Here is a 19082-nt window from a genome sequence, read left to right as displayed (position 1 = left end):
GCCAAAAAGTCCAGAGTCATTGACATTTCTTCCTTACTAGGTCCATTCATCACAATATCATCAATGTAATGGATCAGCATGATGTCTTGTGGAAGGGAAATGTGATCGGGGTCCCTGTGGGTTAAATTATGACGTAGAGCTGGAGAGTTGATGTAGCCCTGTACAACTGAAGGTGTATTGCTGCCTTTGCCAGCTAAAGGTAAACTGCTTCTGATGGTCTTTCAAAACAGGTATGGAGAAAAAGGCATTAGCCAGATCAATACCTGCATACTAGGTACCAAGAGATGCATTAATTTGTTCAAGTAGTGAGACTACATCTGAAACAGCAGCTGCAATTGGAGTTGTTAACTGGTTAAGTTTCTGAAAATCCATTGTTATCCTCCAAGGTCCATCTGTTTTTATTGCAGGCCAAACAAGTGAGTTGAATGGGGAGGAGGTGGGAATCACCACCTCTGCATCCTTCAGGTCTTTGGTGATGGCAGAAATCTCTGCAATCCCTCCAGAATTGTGGTACTGACTTTCATTTACCATTTTCCTACTTAGGGGCAGTTCTAATGGCTTCTACTTGGCTTTTCGTTCTCTATAGACCTTACTCTATTTGTCAGGGACCCAATATGGAGGTTCTGCCTGTTGCTAAGTATATCTATTTCAAATATGCATTCTGGAACTGGGGAAATTACTACAGGGTGGGTTCAGGGACACACTGGACCTACTGTGAGACTGACATGAGCTAAGACTCCATTAATAACCTGATCTCCATATGCCTGCACTCTGGCTGGCTGGCCACAGTGACATTTTGCATCTCCTGGAATTAGCGTCAGTTCAGAGCCAGTATCCAGTAATCCCAGAAAAGCCTGATTATTTCCATTTCCCCAATAAACAATCATTCTTGTAATAGGCAGTAGATGTCTTAGGGAAAGGCTGGGAGAAAGACTAACAGTATAAGTTTTGGGCAGCGTATTGAAGTCCTTCTTGAAAGAGGCACGTCCTCCCCTTTAATCAAGGGGTTGTGGGTCTGTAAACTAGCTCAAGTCTGGGTATTGATTTAGGGGCCGTGACTCTCTATTTTTGTGATTTGAGTTAGACTGCTGTTCACTTGACCTAGAATCCATCTGCTTGTACAGATCAAGTAAATATTTAGTAGATTTCATATCTATTCCACTTCTAGGGACACCATGACTAGGTAGCCAACTCCATAAGTCCATCTGAGTTGGACGATTCTGATTACTGATTTGACTCTGCTGTCCACTATGGTAACCATGCCCACTTTTACTTCATCAGTCGAGTGCTGTCACCTGGCCCTTACCACCACAGGCTGTAACGGGTCCCATTGTAGTTAGGTGTCTTAACTAAGTTAGGGCAGTTCCCACTGTCAAATCCGACACATATAAAATAGCAATCACAGATTCAAGGATGCTGGAACCCCCTTCACAAATTTGTTCCTCACAGTTGTGGTAAAAGGTGTATCTTCTGGGCACTCCATGTGTGGGTCTGTGGGTCTAACCTGATAAATGCACTCTAGCATGCCGATTTCCCTAAGTCTTGGGATACCTTCTTCTACAGTATAATATCAAGAGAGGTCTGGTACTTCAACTTCATTTAGTGTAGGCCACCATGTAATCCATGCTTCAGCAACCCAACCAAATAAACTATTAGATCCTTTCCTAATTTCTCGAGCTGAAACTTTGAATGAAGAATCTGTACTTAGTGAGCCCATATCAATAAACTCAGACTGACCCATCTTTATGTTCCTTGCACCATTATCCCACACCCTTAATAGCCATTCCCACACATATTCCCCAGGTTTCTACTTGTGCATATTAGAAAAGTCAAGCAGTTCTTTCAGAGTGTAGCATACATCCTCCTGGGTTACACTTTCTACTTCATCTTTTGGGGCTCGCTGAGACTTAAGTCTAGTTATAGGTCTAGGAGCCAGAATCGATGTGGAAATTTTCTGAGTACTTTCAGCATTGTCTTTTAAAGCGTCTGCCTCAGGCGATGTCCCAGGCAATGGCTCAGACAAGGGCATTTTAGATGCAGCTGGGTTAACCTCATTAGATGGGAGTGGAGAGGCTAATAGTTCTACTGATAACAGTGATTCCATGGGATTTAGGGGCTCAGTGTCTCCAGCTTCCTGATCGTCTGCCCATATGTCCCCATCTCAGGTTTCAGGATCCCAATTCTTCCCAATAAATGCCCTCACTTTAACTTCAGATACCTCTTGAGGTTGGCAGTTGAGTTGGAGTTTTAATTCAGCCACTCTTATGATAAGACTCTAGGTTGGGTTTTTGGCAATATTAGCCCTGTTACTACAGGAAATAAGACTTCCCTTCAAGGCACCAATGGAAACATTGAGGTCATATATGTGGTGCTCGAGCTTTGACTCTGAAGCCCTGAATGAATCTCTTTCTTTCTCTACTTTGTCTAGAAAAAGTAGGACAAAACAACCAGCTTCCTTATACTTCTCATTATGACGAAATTGTAGAAAAGTATCAGACATGCAATCACCCAGAGCCTCATCTTTCACCAATACCTGATCTATTGGTGGTGATATTTTTCATCTTTGGATTGCCCCCTCACGTCTTGAATTAACAGCACCATCTTTACTACTTGAAGCAGAGTCATCAACATCTTTAAGACTAATCAGACTTAAGAACCAATTTAGGAAATTCCTCCTTGCAATTTTGTTTCTCTAGAACCACTGAGTACCAAATGTCTTAGGCTGGGCTCTCTAGAGAAGCAAAACCATTAAAGCATATATATATATATATATATATATATATATGTGCGTGTGTGTGTGTGTATAACAAAAAAAACCAAACCCAGTGCCGTCGAGTCGATTCCGAATCATAGCGACCCTATAGGACAGAGTAGAACTGCCCCCATAGAGTTTCCAAGAAGCATCTGGCAGATTCGAACTGCCGACCCTTTGGTTAGCACCTGTACACTTAACCACTACGCCACCAGGGTTTCTATATATATATATATATATATATATATATATATATATATATATATATATATATATATATATATATTTTAAAACCCCAGTACAATTGAGTCGATTCTGACATATAGCAATCCTACAGGACAGAGTAAAACTGCCCCCAAAGAGTTTCCAAGGAGCTCCTGGAGGATTCGAACTGCCAACCCTTTGGTTAGCAGCCATAGTACTTAACCACTACACCACCACTTTTAGAGAGAGAGAGAGAGAGAGAGAAATTTATATTAAGGAAAAGGCTCACACGGTTGTAGAGGCCGTAACTTCCCAAGTTCGTGGGTCAGAAAAGAGGCTTCTCCTGATTCACTTAGTCCCAGGGGCTGGTGAACTCAAGATTTGCAGGCCAGAGAGCAGGGCTGCTGCTCATGGGCTGTGAAGATCAACAAATCCCAAGATCGACAGACAAAACAGCAGGTAAGCTGCTAGCTCAAGTCCCAAGAACTGAAGGTCAGACAAACAGGAGCCAGCTGTAGGATTCAGAAAGGGCAAAAGCCCCTAGCATTGCCAGAATAGTTGCCCACACTTGATGCAGGTGACTCACCCAAGGAAACATCCCTTTAACTGATTGGCTACTCACAGCAGATCCCATCATGAGGGTGATCACTTATCAAATCTCAATGGGGAAGTGATCAAAACATTGTAAGTATCGTGCCCCAGCCAAGTTGACACACAGTCTTAACCATCACACTCCCTAAGTCCCACACTCTGTACTCTTGACACTAACACTGTCCTTCACAGTCAATCACTTTTAAATCTCTATTAAACCTGGGTCAAATGTGCTTGTCCTTTTATGTTTCATAGTTTACGCTAATTTTGAACTCATGCTGCCACCCTTTCCAGAGCAGAAGCTCCTGTGTATGATTCCTCTTTCTATAGAGCTGGCAGAACACATGCTCAGTAACTTTTTAAAATAATTTCTATATTTTCCACTTTTTAAATAAAACCTTATCCTTATGAAACATTTGAAAAATACAAGTCAGCAAAAAAATTAAAAAATTGAATTAGTGTCTAATCTCATGCCCAGAGATAACCACTGTTAGTATTGTAGTGTTGGCATGAGCTCGTTAGACTTATGAATCATATGGGTGTAAATCTAACTGGATGATATAGTACCAGTAAATAGTTGCCAAATGCATCTTTTGTCCACTTCAAATGTCTTAAACATCTTTCTGTATCATTAGTTATTTTTCTTTGATATCATTTTAATGGCTACATAATATTCTACTCTGTCATAAACATACATTTCTTTAACCAGTACTCCCCTGTTAGTGTTTTGTTTTGATTGACCATCAAAAGATGAGTGTCTGAATCATGCAGTGAAGGACATAGAACATTCCTTACAGAGGAAATGGCAGGGGCAAAGACCCTGTGGTGGGAAGGAGCATAATGCATTGAGGAACTGAAAGAAGGCCCCTGTGGCAAAGGGTTAATAAGCACAGCTAATTATTTTGTTTTCTTTTTTGCAAGAGAAAGTCAGTATAAGACATGCATTTAAAAGCAAGCATAATAAGAAGACCGATTTAACAGAGCAAGAGGAGATTTGGAGAGAGCAGCTAGGAGGTTAGTGTCAATATCCCTGACAAGGAATAATTGGTGGAAGGAAAGAGGTCACTGTGGTAATGAAGAGAGGAAGACAGCGTGTAACATATTAGGAAGTAAAGCTTCACATAACTCGCTGCTCAAATTGGGAATTAAAGAAGAGAAAGTGTAGTCCAGGATGGCTCCAGGTTCTTGGCTCATCAGGGCTGGGGATGAAACGGTGGGCCAGATGAGAAGAACGCAGGAAATGTTGGAGGCCTATAAGAAAAGGAACAGTCCGGAAGCAAACAAGGGCCAAGGAATCGTCTCAGGATTGGCCAATACTTAGGTGGATGGGAGGGTCTTGAGTAGCTAAGGAAAGTGAGAAGTGATAAGAAAGGAGGGTACTAGGCGACTATGTAGTCCCTCGTGTCAGCGAGGAGACTTAAATATCTTTTTAAAGTAAGGTAGCAAAAGATGGACGGCCTAGGTGGGGATTCTGTCCCCCATCTTAGAATCCCAACAGCAAGCCAAAGACAGAAGAGGAGATGCAGTCACATCCCACTGAAACTCTAGAAAGGTGGATCATCTGTTCTCTTTGTGTCTACTCAGTCTCAGGCAGCCCTAACAGGTCTCACACTGGGGATCAACTTGAGGCAACCACGCTTCAAAGGTAAGTAGACTGTTAAATGGATTTTTTGTTTCTCTCTCCAAAACGTAATCACCCTGACCCCGACGTGATTTGAACACGCAACCTTCTGATCTGGAGTCAGACGCGCTACCGTTGCGCCACGAGGTCACAGGCAAGGGTCCCTCCTCCTTCCTTCCATAGAATTCTGAATAATTCCCCTCCCCTATCTCCAGATCCAAAATATTTATTTCCTTACCATTAACTTTGAACATTTTCTCTCCACCGTTTACAGTTTTGCTAATGCTTCCTTGAGGAAAAATAAGGGATTGACCCTATTAAATATTAATTCCAAATGCTCCATATTGGGAAGAAAAAAAAAAAAAAACAGAAAGAAACGTTCAATCTTTCCCCTTGTCGAAATTTCTATGTTTTGAGACAAATCGTGTACTTACTCGGTTTAGACCCTCAGTGAAACAGGAATATAAACGGCTACAAAGTTTCCGGTACTGCTTTTCCTATAAAGTCACTAGACACCACCCTCTTCCGTCACAAACTTGTAGCCTTGCCGGGTCCGGCTTCGCATCTTCCACGTTCCGCCTCCCTATCTGCGCACCGGCCCCATTTTCAACCTGCTAAAAAAGCTGCTTGTCCTCAAGGCATAGCGCCGGTGGCACATCTTCCCAAAACTCTTATTTCCTCAGTCAGAATCCAAGAGACTTGTGGTCTCTCTCTTGTGCACCTGACATTCACTTCACAGCATTGACCCAGACAAACCGCTAGCATTTACTGAGCGCTTAGCATTCACTGCTAGTCCTGTGTTAACGAGCTTTTTAATTCGTATTATCTTACGTATGTGGCAGGAAACTATTCCATTTTTTGCCCCGCCTTCCAGGTCTTCAGGGGCGGATGAGAAGAACACAAGAAATTTTGGCGGCCTATAAGAAGAGTCCTGAAGTAAAGAGGACCAAGGAAGAGGCTTCTTCAAAGAAGCTTTTCAAAGCTTCAAAGAAGTTTCAAAGAGGCTTTTCAAGGAGCCAGGGCTTTGGCAATAGTAACTTGTTAGAAATTACTAACCACCCCCCAGACATACTGAATTTGACACTCTGGGCTTGAGGTCTAGCAATCTGTGTTTTAACAAGCTTTCCAGGTGATCTTGCTGCGCGGAAAAGTCTGAGAATCTCTGACCCAGCCTAGAGACCATATACTTTATGCTGTCAAGAAAATAAACTTCCAGCCTTCTTCCAGAACTGAGGAAGGGCAGTTTCCAAATGAAGCTAGTGCTGAAATTCATGAGACAATGAGGTTATTTCATGGGGGGTGGAGATGGGGGTTCTGTGGTGAAAATCTTGTTGCCTCTTTGCTTTTCCCACTATTTGCTTAGGATTCAGCTTTCTAAGGTCTGACAAATCAGCTCTCACTTCTCCAGATTACAAAACTTCGTTGCTGTTATTTCCTCTCTGGAAATTTTTATCCAATGTGAATTTGTATTTTAGGATTATTCGAGTGTGATTTCTGGGGACGAAAAAGTAAATTTTTGTGTTTAATCCACCATCAATGTTTACCTGGAGGTTCCCGGGTTCTGTAAAGCAACAAGGTTCTGTCTTGGCTTAGTTTACCCCTGTCAGCTCTTCAAATAAATAAATAAACCTGTTGCCACCGAGTCGATTCTCGCTTACAGCGGCCCTGTAGCAGAGTAGAACCGCCCCACAGAGTTTCCAAGGAGCGCCTGGTGGATTCAAACTGCCAACCTTCGTGGATAGGAGTGTAGCTCTTAACCACTATGCCACCAAGGTTTCCTCTGAAGCACGTCCTCCCTGGTGCGGCCTTTCTCCCTAATTCCCACACTAAAATAAAGCAAACTGTCAGTTAGGACATTCTTTCTATTAACAGTGCCACCTTTCAGTTATTTTAGCATTATATTCCTCTCCTCGGTGGTTATTTAGTTGTACCTTTACAGTACTTTTGATAGATTAATTTTTTTCCCTAATACATATATTACATTTATCGCACAAATAAAGAGGAGTAGATTGTTCTTCTTTTAAAAAGTTTCAGTACTTCTCGGTCGGGAACCACGTGGCCTAATGGATAAGGCGTCTGACTTCGGATCAGAAGATTGAGGGTTCGAGTCCCTTCGTGGTTGTCTAGCGCCTTTTGTATTTCTACTGGAAAAATCCCAAAACGTTTTGTTCCTAGTGGCATTTCTGCTCCCTTTTAATATTTTTTTTGGTTAAAGCCGGAAGTAAGAAATTTACTCATTTTCATCTTAATATTTTATCCTCCGTGTGTTTCCCCTCCACATCCTTTGCCTTTCTTTTTGTGTCTTTTTCTCCCTCCAAGTGCCTTTCGTTTATATGCCCTCCTTTTTTACCACTAAACAGCCTGTCCATTCTCTCGTCCGGCCCTACTCAAAATTTCCTCGGGGACCCTCAGCAACCCCTGGGAGCTGCTTAGAAATGCAAACTTGAGCGGTGCTCCCGCAGCTCCGCACCACCCTCGATTTACTGAATTAGAATCTTTGGAGGTGGATGGAGCCCAGGAATCTGGTTTTTAACCAGTTATCCAAGTGATTCCTGTATGCACTCGAGTTTGAGAACCACTGGAGACTTTACAATCTGCATACTGCCGCGTTCTTCCCGTCCACTTGGACCAGAAAGTGCAAACTCTCCCGAGCCTTGTAGCGCCCACCAGCCAGAGTTTCCAGCTTGCTACCGAAAGACTGGGAGGCGCGGCGGGAAGGAGAGGGAGGCAAGAAAGAGGGCAACAACCTTGACAAGAATGACCTCTCACAAATGTAGGAAGAATGGTAGAATGAAAACAATTACTATCACCAACCCCCAGAGAAATGGTAGACCTAGGCAAAGAGCATCACCCCGAAAACCATTAGCGATCTTAAAACCATTAGGCAAAGGGTTACTGGGAAATAACAGACGTGCAAGGTACAAAACTTACCACCTTACCAATTACTTGCCAATTGGAAAGGGAAAACATAGAGAACCCTGGGAGTACCACTTTATTTTTATTATCATTGGGATATCCTGACAAGTGCCTCTTGATGTGAAGCAAGTACTGTATAAAGTATACAGCATCAGGCCAAAAATATTTAATGTGAATTTAATCAGTTAATGAAAAGAATAGAACAAATCCTTTAGACTTCCAGTGTACAGGAAGTAGAGGAATAAATTAAAAGATTGCATGATGAAACAATGAGACAAATCCACAAGACAATTGGCTTGGACTTTTTAAAAAAGTCCATGTCAAAATAAAGCAAAAACAACAAAAAATGATGGGATGCTGGCCTAGATTAAAACAGATTAAGGAAACAATCAAATAAATGAATGACTTTTGATTGCATCCTGTTTAGTAAAAATGGTTCTGAAAGATGAAGTGTTGTTATTAGTTACTGTCAGTTATTATTAAGTCCTTATTAAAATAAAAAATAGCTTGGAATAGATGATACATGGTAACACAGAGTACATTGTAAAGAATGTATGGGCATCTGTAGTTGTGGTTGAGTGGTTAAGGTGATGGATTAGAATTCCATTGGGGTCTCCCTTTGGAACTAGGAACATTGACTATTATGCCTTCATTTCCATCTCCGCCCGCTAATTACCATATTGTAATGCAATCTACTTTTAAAAATATTAAACTTTCTTTTGAATCTTTTACAAGTTACCTAACGAATGGATTCCTCATTGCCCTGGAAGAAATTATTTTGGATGACTAAACTAAGTCAAGGGAACCAATAGAACCTTGTTTTGTTTCAATGCTGAGGTTTCTTGTGTTCAAATTCCCATTGACTGAAGAAAACCAAGCTATAAGAAGGGCTTCACATAGTCACATTTAGAACGACACAGTAATCCCACCACTTCCTTTTTCTGTAGGCATGAAGGATGTAGCACTTGATATAGGTTGCGATGTCACCTAAATCTAGATACTTGAAAGACAGCTGCCTATTCAAATGACTGGAAGAGATCCATATTTGTATGCATTCTGAAGAATGGTGATCTAAAGATTGCAGAAATTATTGAACAGTATCATTAATATCACAAAAAGTAAAATTTTGCTGAAAATCATTCAAAAGTGGTTGCAACAGGACATCAACGGGAAACTTCCATAAATTCAAGCCAGCTTCAGAAGAGGATGTGGAACAAGGGATATCATGGCTGATGTCACATGGATCATGGCTGAAAGCAGAGAATATCAGAAAGTTGTTTACCTGTGTTTTATTTTTTTATTTATTTACTTTTAGCAAATGGATTTTTATCTTTATTTAATTTTGGTCAAGCATTTGGGATAATATTTAAATGATTAGCCTGATGAATCATAGCATTATGCTAGAAGAAACAAATTGATGCTACATTCTAAAATACATATTCTCCTCACAACTTACCTCTCACCCAAATCCTTGCCGCTGTCAATATTTTCTGGTCTGTCTCTAGAAACCAAAATTCCTGCATCTGGTGTAAATAGATAACTCCTGAGCAGAAACCCAGATTATGGAGAGAAGAGCACTAAACGTTCTTGATAATTGCAAGAAGCCAACACATAAACAAATCAAAAGAAGTTCCGAGGTCCTATTGCGGCCACACATAAAGACGAGCTGCAAATTAAGTTAATGTTCCCAGGCCACATCAGAGAGTGAGGATGAAAAAATTCTAATGACCTCAAGGGTAAATTAAGCCCTATGGTATAATTACTAACAAAGGGCACCCAAGATTAGTCTAAACTGTTTAAAGGCAGCAACAGTGCTTTTTCTAAGCTAAATCTGAGTTAATGGCAAGAGTCATCCTATTAAAGCGAAGGATGGAATTTGTCTAAACTATTTTTGCAATGGGTAACATTAACTAGGCCTCATGGGTGTGACTGACATTATCATTCTGTGTTGTAGCTGAGCTCCCCAGAGTTCAGGATGAGTGGGAAATGACAGAGTCCATCGGTACAGTTGCACTGGATGGTCCAACTCCATCCCCAGCTTGAGAAAGCAGCAAATACTCTTCCTGATTCAAAGCCTGAGACTCTGATGTAAAATGGTGTTCAGCTGGGCCCCTTTTCTTTTCAATACACAATCCACCATTTGAGGAAGAATTGGGTCAGGGTATTATTATCAATGCTTGTGTTTTGGTATCCCCAAGATTCACCTGTGTTTTTTTGACTATGCAAAGGTACTCGACTTTGTCAATCATAAGAAATTATGAATAACATTGTAGAGAATGGGAATTCCAGAACACTCCGTTGTACACGTGAGGAACTTGTACTTAGACCAAGGGGTTATCATTAGAACAGAAAAAGAGGATACTGTGAGGTTCAACTCGACGGCAGTGGATGGGTTTGTGAGGTTTAAAGTCAGGAAAGGAGTGCATCAGGGTTTTATCTTTTCACCATATTTATTCAATCTGTATGCGGAGCAAATAATCCAGCTGGACCATATGAAGAACGTGGCATCAGGATTGCAGGAAGACTCACAAAAACCTGCGATATACAGATGATACAACCTTGCTTGCTGAAAATGAAGAGGACTTGAAGCATTTACGGATGCAGATCAAAGACTACAGACTTCAGTAGATTATACCTCAATACCAAACAAAAATCCTCACAGCTGTACCTATAAGCAACATCATAATAAACGGAGAAAAGCCTGAAGTTGTTCAGGATTTCATCTTATTTGGAGCCACAATCAACACCCACAGAAGCAGCAGTCAAGAAATCAAAGGACTCATTGCATAGGACAATTCTGCTGCAAAAGACCTCTTAAAGTGTTAAAAAGCAAAGATATTACTTTAAGGACTAAGGTGCTCCAGACCGAAGCCATGGTGTTTTCAATTGCCTCATATGCATGTGAAAGCTAGACACCGAATGCGGAAGGCTTAAGAAGAAACCATACCTTTGCATTGCAGTGTTGGTGAAGAATGTTGAATATATCATGGACTGCCAGAAGGACGAACAAATTTGTCTCGGAAGAAGGACAGCCAGAACGCTCCTTGGAAGCGAGGATAGTGAGACTCATCTCACATTGGACATGCTATCAGGAGGGACCAATCCCTGGAGAAGGACACCATGCTTGGTAGAGCAGAAAAAAAAAAAAAAAAGAGGTTCAGAGAAAAGGAGGAAAATGTTAAACGAGGTGGATTGACCCAGTGACTGCAACAATGGGCTCAAGCATAAGAACGACTGTGAGGATGGCTCAGGACCTGCAGTGTTTCCCCCTCTTGTATGTAGGATTGCTCTGAATCGAAATCGACTTGATGGCACCTAACAACAAAAACTCTAACAAGCTGTAAAGGAGTGGGCCAGTGGCGCAATGGATAACGCGTCTGACTACGGATCAGAAGACTCCAGGTTCGACTCCTGGCTGGCTCGTTACTGCCTGATTCTTTTGGGTTCCACAAATTTAAAAGGTTAGTGTGGAAATAGCAGGTCCTGAGAGATGCCCTTTGCAGGGGTTTTGTTCTCACACTAACAAGTATCTGTTATGTGTCTACTTAATACAAAGTACAGTGAGAAATGAAAGGTGTTGGAGAGACTCCGTGTCTGACTTCCTGTAATGATCTCATGAGTGCTGCTTTGTGTTCTCATCTCTGTCTCACTCTAACCAAATACAAAAGAGCTCTTGCTGCCTCTTCAACTGTTTCTTTTCTTTTTTTTTTTTTTTTTGGCTGATCGATATAATTTTGAAGAAATAACATTGCCTTAGGTTGGGTTCCCTAGAGGAGCAAAACCAGTGAAGAGTGTAAACATATATACAAATATAGATATCTATATCTATATATCCAGTTGCTGTGGAGTCAATTCCGACTCATAGGACAGAGTAGAACTGGCCCATAGGATTTCCAGAAGTGACTGGTGGATTCTAACTGCCTTTGGTTAGCAGCCAAACGCTTAACCATTGCACCACCAAAAAACCAACCCCATTGCTGTCGACTCAAATCTGACTCATAGCGACCCTACAGGACAGAGTAGAACTGCCCCATAGGGTTTCCAAGAAGAGTCGGTTGGACTCAAGGTACCGACCCTTTGGTTAGCAGCCTTACCTCTTAACCGCTATGCCACCAGGGTTCCTATTGTACCATCAAAACCAAAACTAAACCAGTTGCCATCTGGCCGATTCCCACTCATAGCGACTGTATAGGAGAGAGTAGAACTGCCCCACAGGGTTTCCAAGGAGCGCCTGATGGATTCAAACTGCTGACCTTTTGGTTAACAGCCAAACTCTTAACCACTTTGCCACCAAGGTTTTCAAAAGGTGAAATGGAGGTGGCAGAGATTAAACCAGGGACCTCGTACATGCGAAGCACACACTCTACCACTGAGCTACACCGCATCATCAGGGCCCCCTAATTAAACAGTTCCTTTTAAAGCCCTGCTCGAGTCATCCCAATTTGAACAGGCCATTTTTCTCCTGTTGAGATCCTGACTGATAGAAACCATGATACAAGTGATGAGGTCATTATGAGCGGCTGGAAATAATTTGCGGAGAGGGTGGCTAATAGATAATATTATAAATGTTTTGAATATGGGGCAAAAAACACGGAAATGAACGTATACTAGTTTCGTAACAGTTATAAAAATACAGAAAGATCACTGAGTTTTTGCATGCTTTTTAAGAAGGAGATGAAGACCTGATAGCAAGCAGTAATGGTACGTGATACTCAAATTCTCTCTCAGAGAGATGATTCTGAAGGACCCAAGACTCATGGCTCTATTCATTCTGTTCCAGAAGAATTAGATATGGTCCTGCCTCTTTTTGCCATCTGATGAAAATAATTAGCTTTTTATAACCTAAGAAAAATGCCATTTACTTTTGGTGTGCTTTCTACTCACAAAATTTTTAACAATACACTGTTGTCATTGTTGTTGCATGCCATATGGTGGATTCCTATTCATAGCAACCCTATAGGACAGAGTAGAACTGCCCCCACAGGTTTTCCTAACCTGTGATATTTACCAGAGCAAATCCCTGTCTTTTCTCCTGCAGAGCTGCTGGTGGAACAAGACTCCTGTCTTCAAGGAAGCTCAAAGTTCAGTAGATAAAAAATTGATGATAGAAACAACAATTATAACATAGTTTCTTTAGATCTACAGCTGGCTAAGTTAGTTAGTGCTCTTAAAGTTGCAAGCGACTGAAACAAATTACAAATTCGTGTGCGTAGTGGTTAAGAGCTAATGGCTAACATGAACCAGAAAGTACCTTATCCTGAGACCAGAAGAACTACTTGGTGCCTGGTTACAACCAATAACTACACTGACAGGGAACACAACAAAGAACCCCTGAGGGAGCAGGAGAGCAGTGGATGCAGACCCCAAATTCTCATAAAAAGACCAGACTTAATGGTCTGACTGAGACTAGAAGGACCCCGGTGGCCATGGCCCCCAGACCTTCTGTTGGCCCAGGACAGGAACGATTCCCGAAGCCAATTCTTCAGACATGGATTGGACTTGACAATGGGTTGGAGAGGGAAGCTGGTGAGGAGTGAGCTTCTTGGATCCGTTGGACACTTGAGACTGTTGGCATCTCCTGCCTGGAAGGGAGGCTAGAGGATAGAGGGGGGTAGAAGCTGGAGAAATGGACACGAAAAGAGAGAGTGGAGAGAGAGAGCGGGCTGTCTCATTAAAAAACAACAACAACAAAAAAAAACACTAGTGCCAGAGTAATTGGGAGTATGTAGCAAGGTGTATATAAATTTTGTGAGAGACTGACTTGATTTGCAAACTTTCACTTAAAGCGCAATAAAAATTTTTTTTTTAAAGCAAATGGCTACTAACCAAGAGGTCTGCTGTTTGAATCCACTAAACCCTATGGTTCTGTTCGAATCCACCAGGCGCTCCTCGCAAAGCCTATGGGACCCCTACCCTATACGGTCGCTATGAGGCGGAATCGACTCGAAAGCAAAGGGTTAAAGGGTTTTATCAGAAAGTTCCACTTGTTAACTCGCTTAGATAGACACTAATCGTGCATTGGTAGCTTTTAGCAGGTTTCTTACAGCCGAATTTCCTGTATTTTCAACAACTGAGCCGCTTTGTTTCCATTTTTTCTGAGGAATTTTCGTATTAGAATTTTCTATATTTGTTAGTAGAGAGTTCCTGTACCCTGAGAAGGTAAGCATAATAAAAAATAACGGGCTCAAATTCCTAGAGATTTGGCTTTAAGGAAACCCAAATAACCCGTTGACCTCCAGTCCGACGAGTAGCGACTCATAGGACAGAATAGAACTGCCCTGTAGTGTTCCTGAGGCTGTAATTTCTACATCTTTCCCCTGCGGAGGAGTGCCTGGACGGTTCGAACTGCTACGTTTCGATGCTTAACCACTTTTTTAGGAAACCAAAAAAAGAAAGCAAACCAGTTACCACCGAGTAGATTACGACTCCTAGCGATCCTATAGGACAGAGTAGAACTGCCCCATAGAGTTTCCAAGGAGCGCCTGGTGGATTCGATGCGCCGACCTTTTGGTTAGCAGAAAGCCAAAAATAAACAAACAAACAGAAACAGAGTGCCGTCGGTTAGCAGCCGTAGCACTTAAACCCAACGGTACCAGGGTTTCGAAAACAACCCTTCAAATCATCTAAACAACGAGAAAAGCAGCAAGTTAAGGCTCCAGTGAGATTCGAACTCACGACCCCTGGTTTACGAGACCAGTGCTCTAACCCCTGAGCTACGGAGCCTTTTCCTGAAACTGATGACTGACACAGTCAAACTTTAATTTTTAGTTTTATTTCGTTTCTAGAAAATCTGACTTTCCACCCTCATTTCCTCTCTGGTTTTCTGTGTTGTTTTCGAACAAGTCCCACACTCTGGTAGTTTTAACTTCCCGTCCATTGACCTTTGTCAAAAGAAAAAAAAAAAAAGAAGTGCCCCCCAAAACGAAACATAAACCTGTTGCCATGGAGTCAATTCCGACTCATAGTGACCCTATAGGACAGCACCATAGAGTTTCCAAGGAGTGCTGGTGGATTCGAACTGCTGACCTCTTGGGTAGCTGCGATAGCTCTTAACCACTACGCCGCCAGAGTTTCTAAAAGAAGTATAAAAAACCGTAATACTCCTGAGAATTTTGCTAAAATCCCGCATAGTCGAAGATCAGGGACTACAAGTTGACCAGAGATGGAAATAACAGTCTGTTCGTTGTCACGAGAGGGAATTTGGGGTGAGGTCTTCGGTGCCGTCTTGATTTTACTTACAGCCAGGCCCTCCGCTGTGCAGTACTTTTCTCAGGGTTTGCGCCCAGGTATTCCGAACTTCAGTTCTTAAGAGATAGGCTAAAAGGGGGAGGGGAGGGATGACGGTGACGCAGCCTGAAAGGGGAAAATGAGACCAGCTCCCAGGAACAGGAGCCTAATCGAGGGAGTCCTCCTGTTGTACCTTGGTCTTTGAGGTTGAAAAAATTGTTTCCGAGCGTCGATTCAGGTCTCAAATCCCGTGGCCGTGTTTCTTATTCTCCATCCGGCGGCGCAGAAATCCAAATAGAAGAGTCCTGTCCAAGCGCGTTGTGGCCAAGAAACTAGAAAATTGTTACCAGATAAATTCCACTGTTACTGGAGCTTTGAGTGGGGGCATCAGAAAAGCTATTTTGGGACCCGGCGGAGAAAACCTACAACCATAAAGTAAGTAGACAGGGGCAAAAAGGAAAGTCAACCGTGAATCCTAGGTCTCCTGTTCCAAGCCAGGGGCCCTGCACGTCCGCCCCACAGGGCATCCGAAAAGAAGCAGGAATTGTTATCCTCTCTACTTTAATACTTTGATAGCTCACCATAAACAGTAGCCCGTAATAATAATAAAACAAAATCCTCTACTACTGATGAGTACAAGTAACTTATTAAAACGACCCAGAAAAATAGGAGTCGCTAGTCAGAAGGCGAGGAATCCCGGCTCTGTATGTTTGTTCCATCTCGGGGATACAGCTCTCTCAGCTTCCAGAAAAGAGACTGCAAAATGTATGGTTTAAGGGCAGGAGGAAAGAGTGGAGTTTCCAGAACCTGGCATGAGCTCTCGCCAGGAGAGAGGAGCCACCCACCAGGGGCTGTGCCCTTGGGAGAAACGCAGCCTGGCAGGGAATGAGTGGGAGAAACATTTGCATCACCTCTCTCTCTTCCTGCCATGTGATCTCCTGCTAATGCTTCCCATTGGAATTCTGAATCCAGCCAGAACCCAGGGGGCAAGAAAGCCCGAGTGAAGCAGCCTTCCAAGCTACAGAGCAGAGCAGAAAATGGTCGTGGGAGGGCAAATGGAGAACACAACAGCACACTGGTTTTGTAATTTGTGTCATCCCTTCCTACATTTGATTGGGGCATGAATTTCTATCCTATATATATATATATATGTATATGTATATATATATATATATATATAATCCTTGGATAACAAGAAAGATTGGAGCTCGAGCAGCTGATAGAAAATATTTACCCCTAGACATTTTTTATTAGGGGCATAACCATGACAAGAAGGAACACAAATATGTTTGCCATAAACTTTCATGAAGTGAGGTTGCCTGAACACCTAACCTAGTGCTAAGTGAGGTTGCAGACAGGCAATATAGACTCTTTCCATCAGATGCACCGCGGCAAGACTGGTATATGGAAGGCATATCTTCTTTCAAGTAAGGCTGAGGAGTCAAGTCAATTGCAGCTCATGGTGACCCCATGTGTTGCAGAGTAGAACTGAGCTCCATAGAGTTTTCATATTTGTGACCTTTCAGAAGCAGCTTACCTTTTCTAAGGTGCCTCTGGGTGTGTTTGAACCTCCAACTTTTCAGTTAGCAGCCAAGCATTTAACCATTTGCACCACCAGGCACTCATTTCTCAATATTGGTGGTGAGCAAAGTTGTCCATTAGGGAACATCAGTTACTGGTTCGCAAAAGAAGTGAACTTGCAGCAGAATATAATTAAATGCAGTACTGCTTTCATTGAGGAACTCTTTCTACACATGAAAAATAAATAAATAATAAATTGATCAATATGCTTGGTGATATAGCTGATTTACGTTATGGCACAAGCTCTGTATCTGGAAATGGTGCTGTCTGGTAGCAAACACATGGATTAGCACTCTTCTGCAGACCACATTTTCAGTGGCTGTGCTCCACATCATATTCTATGGAGATACCATCATAGTCATTTGCTTTGAGAGTATCCACTGACAGTGTCCACACGCATTGGCATGACCTTGAGCCCATAGGTACCTAGCTGGTTCTGTTGGACTAAGTGAGGGTCTATAAAGCAAAGAGAGATCCCAACTTTGTAATACAGTAGTTCCTTTTGGAGGCAGGTATCTGACAAACAGGGCTCAACTAGAATTCATAACATCTCTCTTTAAACCTAAAGAAAGCCTAACGTGGTTGTAATTGTTACATACCTTTCAAATCTGTAATAGGTGAGATTTAGTGGAACAAGTACTTTTGCCTCCTCATTTGTAGGATGAGAAGGAGGCAGCAGCAGAAGCTGAAAAGGTGCAGATACATTTCTAAAACAAAGAATTTTAGCTAGGTTCGAAGAAGCTGGAAGGAAGTCCCGAGAATGCCAAAGACTCCATAAATGAGTCAATCTCTTTTGCTTTCAAGAAGAATCAGAACACAAGAGCTTATTGGTCTTGTGGACAGTCGGTAGATAGTCTTTATCACCTTCTGAGGTAAAGAAACGTATTGAAGTGCACCACAGTGCAGAAAGAAGGCCAATAGAGCCTCCAGTGCAGCACAGTCCAGTGGGCGGTGTGCCTAGTTCTCTGCTTTCCATAGAGCTCTCGCGAAGCCTTAGATTCATACCCCACACCACTCTAAGTCATGCTTCTCCATAAGTGGAAGCTTGTCCAGAATAGAGAGAAATTGTTAGTCTAAGAAGCCTGGAGTTGGTTCCAAAATAAGTCAGCCTGGGTCCTTCCCTTCCCCTTCCTCTAATATCAAATGTGAATGAATTACAAGCTCTCAGTCTTGTTAGAAATTTAAACTCCTTTATTTGAATTTATTTTCTTTCTCCTTTATAGTGTTTGTGATATTGTATTTTTTGTCATAATTATTGTTTCAGTTCTATGACTGCATAACAAATTACAAAAAAAAAAAAAACAGAGACATAGGATCACTGTGATTCAGTGCCGACTCAAGGGCAATGGGTTTAGTTTGGTTTGGTCTTTATGACAATGAAGCACTGATGGCGCAATGGTTAAGAGCTCAGGCTGCTAACCAAAAGAATGTCAGTTTAAATCCATCAGCTGCTCCATGGAAACCCTATGGGGCATTTCTACGCTCTCCTGTGAGTCGGAATCAACTCAATGGCAACGTTTTGTTTGTTTAACAATGCCTTGGGTCTGATGTTTTCCAGAAGCCTTTTCTTAATTGTAGCATAGCTTGTCATCTGGAAAGTCTGAAAATGAGAAAATTTTATTTTTTAACATCCACCAAGTGGTGGTTCCTTTATAATTAACAATTATTTCTTTAGTTTATCTCACACACACACCCACACACAACCCATTTTACCATAGGCAGCTAGAAAAACCCAGGGTTCACCTTCAACACATTGCCTGGAAATATCCTTAGCTAAATCATCCATTTCTGCATTACCGCGGTGAGCATTGCTAAACTTTGCCACTAGGTAACAAGAGCCCCCTTTCCTTCTGCTTCTAATAACATTTTCCTCATTCTTCTGACTAGGCAGCAGATAGAAGCTGTATTTCTGTCTTGGGGAACTTTCACTAACATTCTCCTGAAGGTTTTACCAGTTTCCACCTGCTGCCTGGTCCCAAAGCCACGCCTTTGGGTGTGTTACAGCAGTATCTCATTTTCAGGTAAAAAAAAAAAAAAAAGTATATATACATATACATATATACACATACATAGGTGGAAATCCTGGTGGTGTAGTGGTTAAGCGTTATGGCTGCTAACCAAAAACTTGACAGTTCGAATCCACCAGGCGCTCCTTGGGTACCTAGTAAGGCATTTCTACTCTGTCCTATA

The 19082-nt window shown here is 42.0% G+C and overlaps 4 non-coding genes across 4 annotated transcripts; 2 read left to right on the top strand and 2 right to left on the bottom strand.

The window, feature by feature from the left end:
* Positions 1–5246: 5246 nt before the first annotated feature.
* TRNAW-CCA (transfer RNA tryptophan (anticodon CCA)) lies at positions 5247–5318 on the bottom strand. Its single transcript has one exon. It is a non-coding gene; the product is annotated as a tRNA-Trp (tRNA).
* Positions 5319–7217: 1899 nt separating this feature from the next.
* Positions 7218–7290, top strand: TRNAR-UCG (transfer RNA arginine (anticodon UCG)). Its single transcript has one exon. It is a non-coding gene; the product is annotated as a tRNA-Arg (tRNA).
* A 4144-nt stretch (positions 7291–11434) lies between these two features.
* Positions 11435–11507, top strand: TRNAR-ACG (transfer RNA arginine (anticodon ACG)). The gene has a single exon. It is a non-coding gene; the product is annotated as a tRNA-Arg (tRNA).
* Positions 11508–14734: 3227 nt separating this feature from the next.
* TRNAT-CGU (transfer RNA threonine (anticodon CGU)) lies at positions 14735–14807 on the bottom strand. The gene has a single exon. It is a non-coding gene; the product is annotated as a tRNA-Thr (tRNA).
* Positions 14808–19082: the final 4275 nt, after the last annotated feature.

Source organism: Loxodonta africana, chromosome 1 (genome assembly GCF_030014295.1).
Source record: "Loxodonta africana isolate mLoxAfr1 chromosome 1, mLoxAfr1.hap2, whole genome shotgun sequence".
Classification (NCBI taxonomy): Eukaryota; Metazoa; Chordata; class Mammalia; order Proboscidea; family Elephantidae; genus Loxodonta; species Loxodonta africana.
The sequence above is the reverse complement of the archived record's forward strand: the minus strand, read 5'-3'. Positions and strand labels throughout refer to the sequence as shown.